The 11,217-nt window shown below is 42.7% G+C and overlaps 1 non-coding gene across 1 annotated transcript; it reads right to left on the minus strand.

The window, feature by feature from the left end:
• Nucleotides 1-8,684: 8,684 nt before the first annotated feature.
• Nucleotides 8,685-8,794, minus strand: LOC121152777. The gene has a single exon (XR_005883311.1). It is a non-coding gene; the product is annotated as a U6 spliceosomal RNA (small nuclear RNA).
• Between the last annotated feature and the right edge of the window lie 2,423 nt (nucleotides 8,795-11,217).

The following is an 11,217-nucleotide window of genomic DNA, read 5'->3' on the forward strand; positions in this document are numbered from 1 at the left end:
CGTGCTGCAGTCAGCCAGCAAGGCTGTTTACTAACTGGATTTTTTAATCCCTGAAAAATTCTGGCTTCATTACTTCTGGAATAAACCTGGGGCCTTGGTGAAGCCATTTGCACTACTTTGGCCAATTTGCTAATTTATAAAATGGAAAGAGCTGGAGTAGAGGAGATGGCTTTAAAAAGTGTAATGGTCCCTTGCTCAGGGCAGTCTTAAGAGGACTTAATTGGTTTATCTAATTAAAGCAAGTATTAAGCTGGTAATAAAGTAAGTTATTAGAAATTAATTGGCACGTGGCCTTATTTTTCTTTGTTGTGTGTCCTTTCTAAATTAACAAAAGGACTTAATTGGGCCTCTTTCCAACGAGGCTAGCTCTCCTTGCCACAAGAGTAACTAATAGTGGGAAGAGTAAAAGGCCGGAGGGATGGGGGGGACGGGCATTTGGTCATCAGTGATGACACAAAAGAGAAGAAACCACTGGAAGAGATTTATGTTCAAAATCAACCACTCTACCCAACAAGGTGGTTGTTCAAATGCCAAGAAGAAAACAGAAGGGTCACAGGTACAGAAGGCAGGACTCGAAGGGAATGATTGCCCTTGGGTATGCTCAGCAGGTTCACCTGATCCAATCAGGTTGACCCTTGTGAAGCTTGGTGGGGAGAGAGTGAAGCCACAGGTCTAGGATGGGGGTATCCAAGTCTGGCCCGTGAGCATTGTTGTCACAGACACGATGGAAAGACCCATGTTGTCTCGGCAGGCAGAGGGTCTGTACAGTAGATGTGAAGGTGTACAGTAATTGTTGACCTTGACCAATAGATGTGGGATTTTAGTGAAGTTTGTAAAAGTTAGAAAATGTAACATGTATTACATATGAAGGGAGGATGAGAAACTTACTCATATTATAAAAGTTTTCCTTTAGGAAATAATTTACATGCTTAAACGGAAAGTTTGCTTTGGTGATAGGAAGCTTTCTTTGAAAAGGAAACTATAAAACAAGCAACATATCAAATCAACATATTAAAAATTTAGGAATAGGCTAAGTATCCATTAGGGGAGGAATAAAGTGTAAAATTTTAATGCAATGAAATTCAATGCCAATGTTTCTTTAATGTTAGTGTTCATCCAAATACGCAGAACTCTTGTTAAAATATAGATTCTGATGCAGAGGTCTGAAATGGGCGCTGGCAGATCCCATTTCTTCCAGTTTCCTAGCAGATGCTGACAATGGTGAGCCACACACACTGCCTTAAGTAGAGGTGAACCACCCAGCAGTTAAATGGAATGAAGGGGAAGGTGTTGGATTGACAGGGACAATGCTGGCACTGCTCCAGATGCCACCTTCTCACCAGTTGATATCCCGGAAGGCAATAGTGATAGCTCAGGCACCTGAATGTCATCCCACCCAGGCAGAAGACCCAAGCTGAGCTCCTGGATCCCGCTTCAAGGAGCCTACGACCGGTGGTTGTGGGCATTTGGGGAGTGAATCTGCAAATGGCATCTCTCTGAACATAGAGAGCTATGGTCTACGTCTTTCAAATAAAATAAAGTTTGAAAATGAGCTAGTCATATGCTTGCTAAGATGAATAAATCTCAAAAGCATGATACCAAGATATGCAAATTGCAGAAGGGTGTGATGCGATTTACATAAATTGTAACTGATGCAGAGCTTTGTTTAAGCGTTGTTTATTGGTGCATGAAACACACATGTACATAGAGTGAAAGTATAGAAATGAGCACAGGAGTAACAAGCATTAAACTCAGAATAATGGCTCACTTTGGGGAGGATGGAGAGAAAGGCGATTGGGGGCATCACAGAGGGTGCATCGGATGACCTGCAGTGCTCATTTCTCAGCATGGTGATGGCTATGACGGTGTTCATAATATGATTATCTAAAATTTTTGTATACCAATAGTAAGATTGGAAGGTTTTCTTTGATGTGTGAGTTAATTAAGCAGATGCATGGTGAATCCATACAAGAATTCGAATTTCTTCCACTTCTATTCTTTTGTGGATGAATCAACATTACTGATTGTACTCTTTGGTGATGCAGAAGGCAGTTAAAAGACAGTCAATAGTGCTGTATTTGAAAGAGCAAAACAGAATTGATTTAACAAAAATATAACATCATCTTGAGTATTTTAATGGCGGTTTCCATTTTGTTCCTATGACAGGTAACATCTAGTTGTTAGCATTTAAAAATTGCCAAAGAATAAATGTTAGCATTCTGTTAAAGAAAATCTTATAGCATGTGTTACGTTAAAGCAGCTCATATTTTATCGTTAACCACCTTGTAGCATTGATATCAGGAAACATTGTTCTGTTTCTCTTCAAAGTTAGTTTTAATTTTTCTGAAGAAAACTAAAGACTTATGGATTTTAATGACTGTAGATACAAATTATGAGCAGAAAAAAGTAAAATCTATAAATGAAAAGATGAAATGATAAAATGGATTTTTTACAAAGGGGGAAATATAGATAACACATATAGCATTAGGTTCAAGTTTATTAGGTTCAATACAGTACCTAATGAGAAGACATAAATTACGATTTTGCCTTTTTAATTAACAAAAACCTTTCTTTTTAAAACTAACATTTATTTCTGAGGAGGATATGACGATGTAAGCACTTTCATTTGTAACTGGTAGTAGAGTAAATTGGAACAATTTGGAATACTATTGGGGGATATGTGCAAGCATTCCAAATATGTTGCTATTGCCTACTGAAGAGTCACTTTTCTGAATTTCATCTGAAGCTATGAAAATATGCATAAATATTTTCATGACACTATTACATGCAACAGTGTTATTTTTAAAAGAGCCTATATTGATTTCAATGTTACCGGAAAAGGATGTGCAAATGATATTATGTGTGTAGGATGTGTAATGGGTGAAAACCGTACGAGATGAAGAGCCTTCAGATTAGGATCCGGCTGTAACACCTGTGGAAGGAGAGCCGAAAGGAAAGAGTGGGTAGCAACAGCCTCTGATTGCAGAGCAGGGCTGAACAGCTTCAACTCTGCTTTAAGGGAACCCTGGGAGCGTGACTGTAGAAGTCCTGCTTTGGCTAAGAGCATCCTGGTTCTAGCACCTGCTCCCTTTCAATCAGTGGCTGACAACAGCTCTGGGCAGTGTGGTTTAGTGTACTACTATGGGAATCATGGATACTGTACTCAAGGAGAGCCATGCAACCAACGAGCACACAAGGCAAGGCTTTAAAGTAAGCTATGTGTCGGCCAGCGCGTGTTTGATGGTGTAACAGATGACCCGTGTGTCTAATGACGCAGGGCTGTAATTCTCACTCATGTCACAAGCTTTTTATGTGGGCATACATCCACACAGCTTCTTTCTATATGCCGGGATTCTCAAGTCCCCCACTTGATTCTCCACAATGAGAATGAAAGAAGAAAGCTGAGAGAAGAAAGAAAGAATACAGGAAATTCTGTGGAAGGTTCTGGCGGAAAGCTTAGCAGTGACATCTGTCATACCTTCCGCACCCCGTTGACTGGAATGCACCTAAGTCAGCAAGGGCAGCTGAAAATGCAGCAAGCATGTGGTACTGGAACCAAGACTGCCAACATCCTGCCACTTCCAAGATCCTGCCAAATCAGGGAGTCCATTGCAGAGATTTGCAGTATCTTTGAGATTGGTACCTAATTTCATTGCGAGCAATGGGTAGATATTTAATTTGCAAAATATATATATATATTATTTAAGCTTACAAAGAATATGTATAATACATAAAATATACATAACACAACTTTAGAAAATGACAAAATGTTTAAAGAGATATAATTCAAGAAATAAAGACTTTAAAATACAGTTTTATTTATTTTTACAGAAAGAGGGTAAGACAAAGGGATCTTCCATCCCCTGGTTCATTCCCCCAATGGCTGCAACAGCTAGAGCTGGGCCGATCCAAAGCCAGGAGCCAGGCATTTCTTCTGGGTCTCGCCATGGAATCTAACAACACGAGACTATTTCTCAGGCCATCAATAGGGAGCTGCTTTGGAAGTGGAGCAGCTGGGACTCGAACCAGCACCCATCTGGGATGCTTGCACTGCAGATGGAGGCTTAGCGTACTAGGCCACATCATCAGCTCCAACAAACGGGTTAAAATATCAACAGGATTGTCTTAGCGTATGCTATTGTGATTTTCTTCTTTTTAAGTAAGTTTGTAATTATGACTGCTTTTTAGAATTAATTTTTCCGCAAGCTTAATATTTTGTCAGGTCAAGGTATCAACACACGCAGGTGGAAAATAGCAACAAAGAACAGTAAAAAAAAAGCAAACAAAAAGATGTAAGCAAAAAACCCTACTGTTCCTTAGGAGTACCGATTGTACCCAAAAAGCAACTCCCAGAATGTGACTCTACATTTTTGTACTCTGTATTGTCACAGATTAGTCAGAATGTATGATATTTGTATTTTGGGGACAGACTTCTTTCACTCAGTAGGATGGTTTCCTATTGTATCCATTTAGCTGCAAAAGACGAGATTTAAGTATTTTTTGTGGCTGAGTAGTATTCTATAGTGTATATGTACCACATTTTCTTTATGCAATTACTCATTGATAGACATCTGGTTTAATCACCCTTCTTACATATTATGATTTGAGCTACTACAAAAATGAATGTACAGGTAACTCTCTCATAAGCTGATTTCATTTTGTTTTATGATTACTTTTAAAAAATCGTTATTTATGCTTATTGGAAAGTTAGATTTACAGAGAGGAGGAGAGACAGAGAGGAAGATCTTCCATCCAATGATTCACTCCCGAAGCGGCCACAAAGGCCAGAGCTGAGCCGATCAGAAGCCAGGAGCCAGGAACTTCTTCTGGGTCCCCCACATGGGTACAGGGTCCTAAGGCTTCGGGCTGTCCTCTAGTGCTTTCCCAGGCAACAAGCAGGGAGCTGGGTGCGAAGTGGGGCAGCCAGGATATGAACAGGCACCCACATGGGATCCTGGTGCATGCAATGTGAGGACTTTAGTCACTAGGCTAGCTCTCTGGGCCCTGTTTTTTGTTATTCCTTTTACAACAGCAAAGTTAAGATTTAATTGAGAAAAAGTAGATCACTTTAACCATTTGTCATGTCCCTTTTTTTATTGTATAAATTTTATTGTTGTTACTTCTTACATATTTGACTAGGGTCAAGGGATCAAGGGCTAGAGGAAGGTGGGTGTGGCCACTGTTTTGACATTCTCTTTTTGCCTTGCTGTGTCTGGCGGGAGGGGAAATGTATGGGGAGAAGCCCCACCCAGCCTCCCAACCATCCCAGGGTCCCCGATGTGGGGCATGCTCCAAGGCTCCTGCTCCAGTGGTTTTGATAGTTCAACAGTTCTGCATTGCTGCCGGTCTTGCTCCTCCAATCATGATGAAATCTCTTCAGAATCCACTGGTTGACATATCCACCTTCGAGCCTCCTTTTGCCCGGGTATTCACTGCCAACTCCTGGCTGGGGTAGTTGATTGGTTTGTTCTGTCCTCCATCCTCTGTTGTGGTACCAGGTGTCCTCTGCAGGATCCAATGTACTGCCATATCCTCCAGGTGCATCTGGATATGCTGCCCAGTGCTCTGTCTAAGCCACCGAGGAGACCCAGCTGTGACAGACCATGGGACCTGCAATTTTCTGTGGTTGGAATTCTGAGTCCAGGGGTTCAGTTGGGGGGTGATTCCCAAAGAAACTTCATCTGAGGTGATCCCCAACCTGATACTTATATGTACATGTCAATACAGGGTCTGGCACAGTCTGTCACCCAAACTGACCTACGTGCACACTGTTAGCTGCAATTGCTGGGTCAGTTGTCTCCAGCCCTCTCTTCTACGCAAACTAATGGGTGTTGCAGTCCAGCCAAATCCTGCCCACCGCAAACCTGGCCCCCAACAAACCTGTGGGAGTTGTAGCTTAGAAATGACTCACAATAGCCCCCACCAGGCCTGCCTTTTGCCTTGGCTCCTGTGCTTGCCAGTATGCATAGCATACTAGTCCTGCCTGTTCCACATCCCATTCAGCTCTCATAGGTTTCACTAGGCATTAAAACCTAGTTTCACCCAACCAGCCCCATTATCCAGTCCACACACTTGTTGGTGGGTGTCATTCTCTGTCTTGCCATACCTGTCCCAGTCCTGGTTCATATTCTCACGAGCTGGAGTGGCTACCCAAGTGGGCAGTGCCCAATGTTTCCTGACTGGGTCCACTCCCACTCCTGAAGCTTGCACTCTCCAGGTGGTACTGCAGTTTAGCTTGAGAGAGTTTTCTCCCCTATGCCACCATCTGCTAGCTGATGCTGCAGCAAAGCCCAATCAACCCTCATGCCCTCTGGCTTATGCATGTACCAGTAGGTAGAATCGGCCCAGCCTGGCTTTTCCCCAATCCAGCTTACATGCGGGCCAACAGGTTTTGTAGCCCTGCCTGGCCTTGTCTGCCCCCAATGCCAGCTCTCCTGCTCACCAGTGTGAATAGTTGGCCCAGCAGGTGATGTCCCTGCAGTCCCTATACTGGATTCACACTCTCTCCTGGGTCTCATGTGTGTTGGCTTGCGTACTCCGACCCAGTCAGGCATGTATAACCCGTCTCCCCTCGGCATTTGACAGTTGGTGCTGTGACCTGACCAGCCCTTTTCTGGTAAGTTCCAGCTCAACTGGAGGGAACTGCAGCCTAGCCCAGCCCGGCCAACCCAAAGTCCCGGCCCTAGTGAGAACTGGGAACCATGTGGCTAGGGGACCCAGACACCTGGGCCGCACCTCTGCTCAGACTTACCTCCCATTTGTCATTTTCAATCTCTTCACTCTTGATTTCCGTGTATTGGTATTTTATAGTATAAAGAGGATCCATTATGAAATTATGAAAAAATTAATTCCAAGTTGCTAATATTGATTACAAAATGATTGGCATAGGAATGGAACAGTGACCTGTGTTAGAAAACAAAAATATAGGAGCAGAAAAGATACTACGCCAAAGTGAATTTTTATACAGATAGTTTAGAAGTTTAGAAGGTTAGCAGAAATTGAGGTTTAAGTTTCAGGATGTTGCACCTGCCTTGTGGCACAGTGCACTAAGTGGTGACCTGCATGACCAGCATCCCACGTGACTGCCTGAGTCCCAGCTGCTGCACCTCACATCCAACACCCTAGTAAAGCACATGGGAAAACAGCAGAAGATGGATCAATCGCTTGGATCCCTGCCAACCACATGGGAGGCCTGGATAGAGTTCCAGCTGCCGGTTCTGACCTGATCCAGCCCCGGCCATTGCTGCTATTTGGAGAGTGAGTCTAACCCTCCAGGATAGTGCTGTGCAAGGAAGTGACAGCTTCGATGCTAACCATTGTTGTGGTCTTTAAGTCAGTCCTGATTAGTAAGCACTTCTGCCACACACACACACACACACACACACACACACACACACATACACACACGACTTTAAAATCATACTTTAAACTCCAAAGATGGGACAAGCATCTTGGCATAGAGGGTTAAGCTGCTGCCTGTGATGTCATCATGCGTATGAGCGCTTCGAGCCCTGGCTCCTCACCTTCCCTTCTACTCCCTGCTGATTGCAGCTGAGAAGGCAGTGGGTCGTGCCCCTTGGTATCCATTTGGGAGATGAGGATGGCGTTCTGCTCCTGCCTTCAGACTGGCTGCTGAAGATCAATCCATGGATAGAAGCTTCTCTCTCTCTCTCACTGTGCCTTTCAAATAAATAAAGCAAATCTATAATACACACACACAGAGCAATTGATACATTTTAGGGTAAAACAATTTTTCTGCTTGAAGATTGATATGAAGTGAACCAATGGTACATTTAGTCCCTTTTGAAAATCATTCTACCATTTCCAAAGTCAATTGTTAAGACTCTGTGGGTCTGTATACGGTGGTGATGTTTGCTTCTGTTCATTGACTGCTGTCTCCGAATCCAGATGGGACTATAACCAGCTCACTTTCCTTCTGATTGGGTCAGGGTTGCTATAGCAGCTGGAGCTTGGTATGATATCTGTCCCTGAAAAGGGGGGCTCATTCATCCTCACCCCAGAACACAGAAGCTTTATTTTCCATATGCAAATTCCCACAGAAAGTTGGTACAGGACTTTAATCATTGCCCTTTAGTTGATGAGGCCTCAACGCAATCTTTCTTTTCTGGGTCAGTTTTTCTAATTGATTACTGGACTGGACTCTGACCTGGAATACTTTTTAAACAAAAGTGTAGGTGGCCCATTTGCCCAAAATAGCCATGTACTATGTGCTTTCTCTGGAATATGCTGATCTGATTTCCTTGTTATAAAAAAAGAAAATATTCTAATTTTTTTTTTCAGAAGCTGTAGAAAATGGCTAACCGATGTCCTCCAGAGCAAGCCTTAACATTTTCACGGAGCTTGGGTCTTATGGTAGGTTTTAGGTTGTGGAGCCTAAACAATGATGAGCAGCCTCATTAGCTGATCTTCTGTGTGAACACAACGCACCTGAGAACTGATACATCCATGAGTTATTAATGTTGAACTTGGCTAGCCTCTACAACTCAGCCTACTGACATACATGTGTCCAAACATGAATCCTAGATGAGTGATTGCTGATGACCCCTGAATACGTTCAACTCTGCAGGAAAAGCTTACTATTGGAAGCTCCTTATTTTATTCCCTAATTGCCAGGGTGAACACCCAGATAACTGATTGAGTTGGACCCTCACAGCTGGTGGTATAGAAACATCCTATTTTTTTTTTTTAAGGAAACTTTACAGATTGTGCAGGGGCCGTGTTAATCTTCTATGTATCATTCCAATTTTAGCGTATGTGCTGCTGAAATAAGCACATTATTTTATTCTTTTAATAGTTCTTAATAGTTGATTTGCAAGTAAACAATTGTGTCAACTAACACTGGGAAAGGAAAATCTTCAGATTCATTCAACACTTGACTTCTTAGATTTTTTTTTTTTTAGCATTTAGAATTGTTATGATGGAATAAACCTGTCTCATTCCCAATTTTTTTCCTAATATATCACTGACTGTTACTATTTTTTTTCCCTAATGACTTCAGGCATAAATCATGTATAAAACTAACCAATAGAAAAATGCTGACTTATCTGGTCTCCCCATCAAATAATCTGGGCATGCTGATCATAATCATTAAAAAAGATGCAGTCTTGGGCCCGGCGCGGTGGCGCAAGTGGTTAAGTCCTCGCCTTGCACGCCCGGGATCCCATATGGGCGCCGGTTCTAATCCCGGCAGCCCCGCTTCCCTTCCAGCTCCCTGCCTGTGGCCTGGGAAAGCAGTTGAGGACGGCCCAAAGCTTTGGGACCCTGCACCCGCGTGGGAAACCCGGAAGAGGCTCCTGGCTTCGGATTGGCATAGCATCGGCCCGTTGCGGCTCACTTGGGGAGTGAATCATCGGATGGAAGATCTTCCTCTCTGTCTCTCCTCTCTGTATATCCGCCTTTCCAATAAAAAAAAATAATAAAAATAAATCTTTAAAAAAAAAAAGATGCAGTCTTGAATCCCATAATCCCACATTCTGAGATCCTGGCAAACTATTAATAAGGCAGAGTTAGAGACAGAGAAAGAGAGATTTTTCATTAGCTGGATCACTTTCCAAATGTTCACAACAGCTGGGGCTGGACTAGGTCAAATCTAGCAGTCCAGGATTCATTCTGAGTCTTGCACATAGGTGTTACGGACCTCAGTATTTGAGCCATTTTTTGCTGCCTTCCCAGGTGGGTTAGCAAGGAGCTGGAACAGTCAGAATTCTGGTATTCACGTAGGAGACAACCACTGCATCGCCAGCTGCCACCTGGCCAGCTGCCTCAATGCCATTCCCGCAAATCAGCCTTGAAAAGCAATCTTTTGAATACAAAGTCAAAACTTCCAACAATACAATTCGTGCTGTAAGGGAGGGGGTAAGGAAAGACTATTGAGGTTTTATTTGTTTAAATTTTTTCCCATCACATTAAGCGTCAACACTGTTTTTCAACTCCATGCTATGTATGTCAGTTTTGCATAATTCTTAATTAATTAGTGGAGGTGTAAATAGTATGAAGAGTTTTAGAGTGATCTAATTCCTATGTATTTTCTGTAGACTTGATTCCATGAAAGCACCTTATCATGCATCACCATTGTGAATGTAAGTAGCAACACAGATGTATCCAGTGAACAATGTCCTTTTTGTACATATGCCTTGGTAAAATATAACATTTCCAAAAGATGCCCACATCTGCATGGTGACCCATCCAGGGTTCTGATTGATCTTGTCAAAAGATTTAGGCTGTCTGTCACATAATTTCAGATGACCGCAGATTTAGAAACATTCTATTCATTTATGACTGCAGTTTTAAAGCTGGGTGCATACAATTATCAGTGTGGGGATATGCATTTATACATCGCCCTTTTTGACTGATTTCTTTGTGAATTCAGTTCACATGCTGGTAACTGTTATGCCTCTGCAACTGTCATTAGTAGAACGGGATGTTTTAGCTTGCAGAATGTGCTATAATTGCCTGTTTTACCGTGTGGTGTGGCCTGGGAAGTGTTCGGTCATGTTTTAATATCTTTCCAATCAAAATCCTTTAAAAATGTATGTAGGTGTTCTTAAAGAAATGCTATTGCTTTATTTGGAGCTATGTTTTGGCAATTTTTAATCTTTGGAGATTTTTTATTTTGGGAAACTGAGAAGATAGAGATTTGTTGTAAACTTTTATCTGAGATGCAGAAAGAGAGAGTGGGCTAGGAGTAAGAGAGAGAGAGGTCACTCCAGTCTGCTGGTTCACTCTTCAAGTGCCTGGGACAGCCAGGAATGAGCCAGCCCCAAGCTAGAAGCCAGGGACTCCATGTCGTCTCCCATGTGATGTCAGCGGCCGATGACTGAGCCATTGAATGCTGGTTCCTCAGATGTGCATGAACAGGAGGCTGGGATAGGAAGCCTGAGCAGGCAGTTCAACATGGATGCTCCAATTTGGGATTGGGAGAGTCTTAACAGTTAGTTTAGTTCTTAGACCAAATGCCACATCCGACAGTAGGGATTTTACTCTGTTGGGATCATGGCATTCACAGTTGGGTGGTTCAGGTCCTCATAATTGAATACTTCCCAATTTTGCGATGTTTGAAAACAACCATTTCTACGTCAATGGTTTTGTCCTTTGTATTTCACCTGTGCCCATCTGGAGGAGTGGATCTCCTTAACACCCCCGGAGGAAGCCCTGGTTGCACTTGCTCTTTCCCGTCCCCAGTCTAAGCTCAGTTAT

This window comes from Ochotona curzoniae, unplaced genomic scaffold (assembly GCF_017591425.1).
Source record: "Ochotona curzoniae isolate NIBS_2020 unplaced genomic scaffold, NIBS_Ocur_1.0 contig_2599, whole genome shotgun sequence".
Classification (NCBI taxonomy): Eukaryota; Metazoa; Chordata; class Mammalia; order Lagomorpha; family Ochotonidae; genus Ochotona; species Ochotona curzoniae.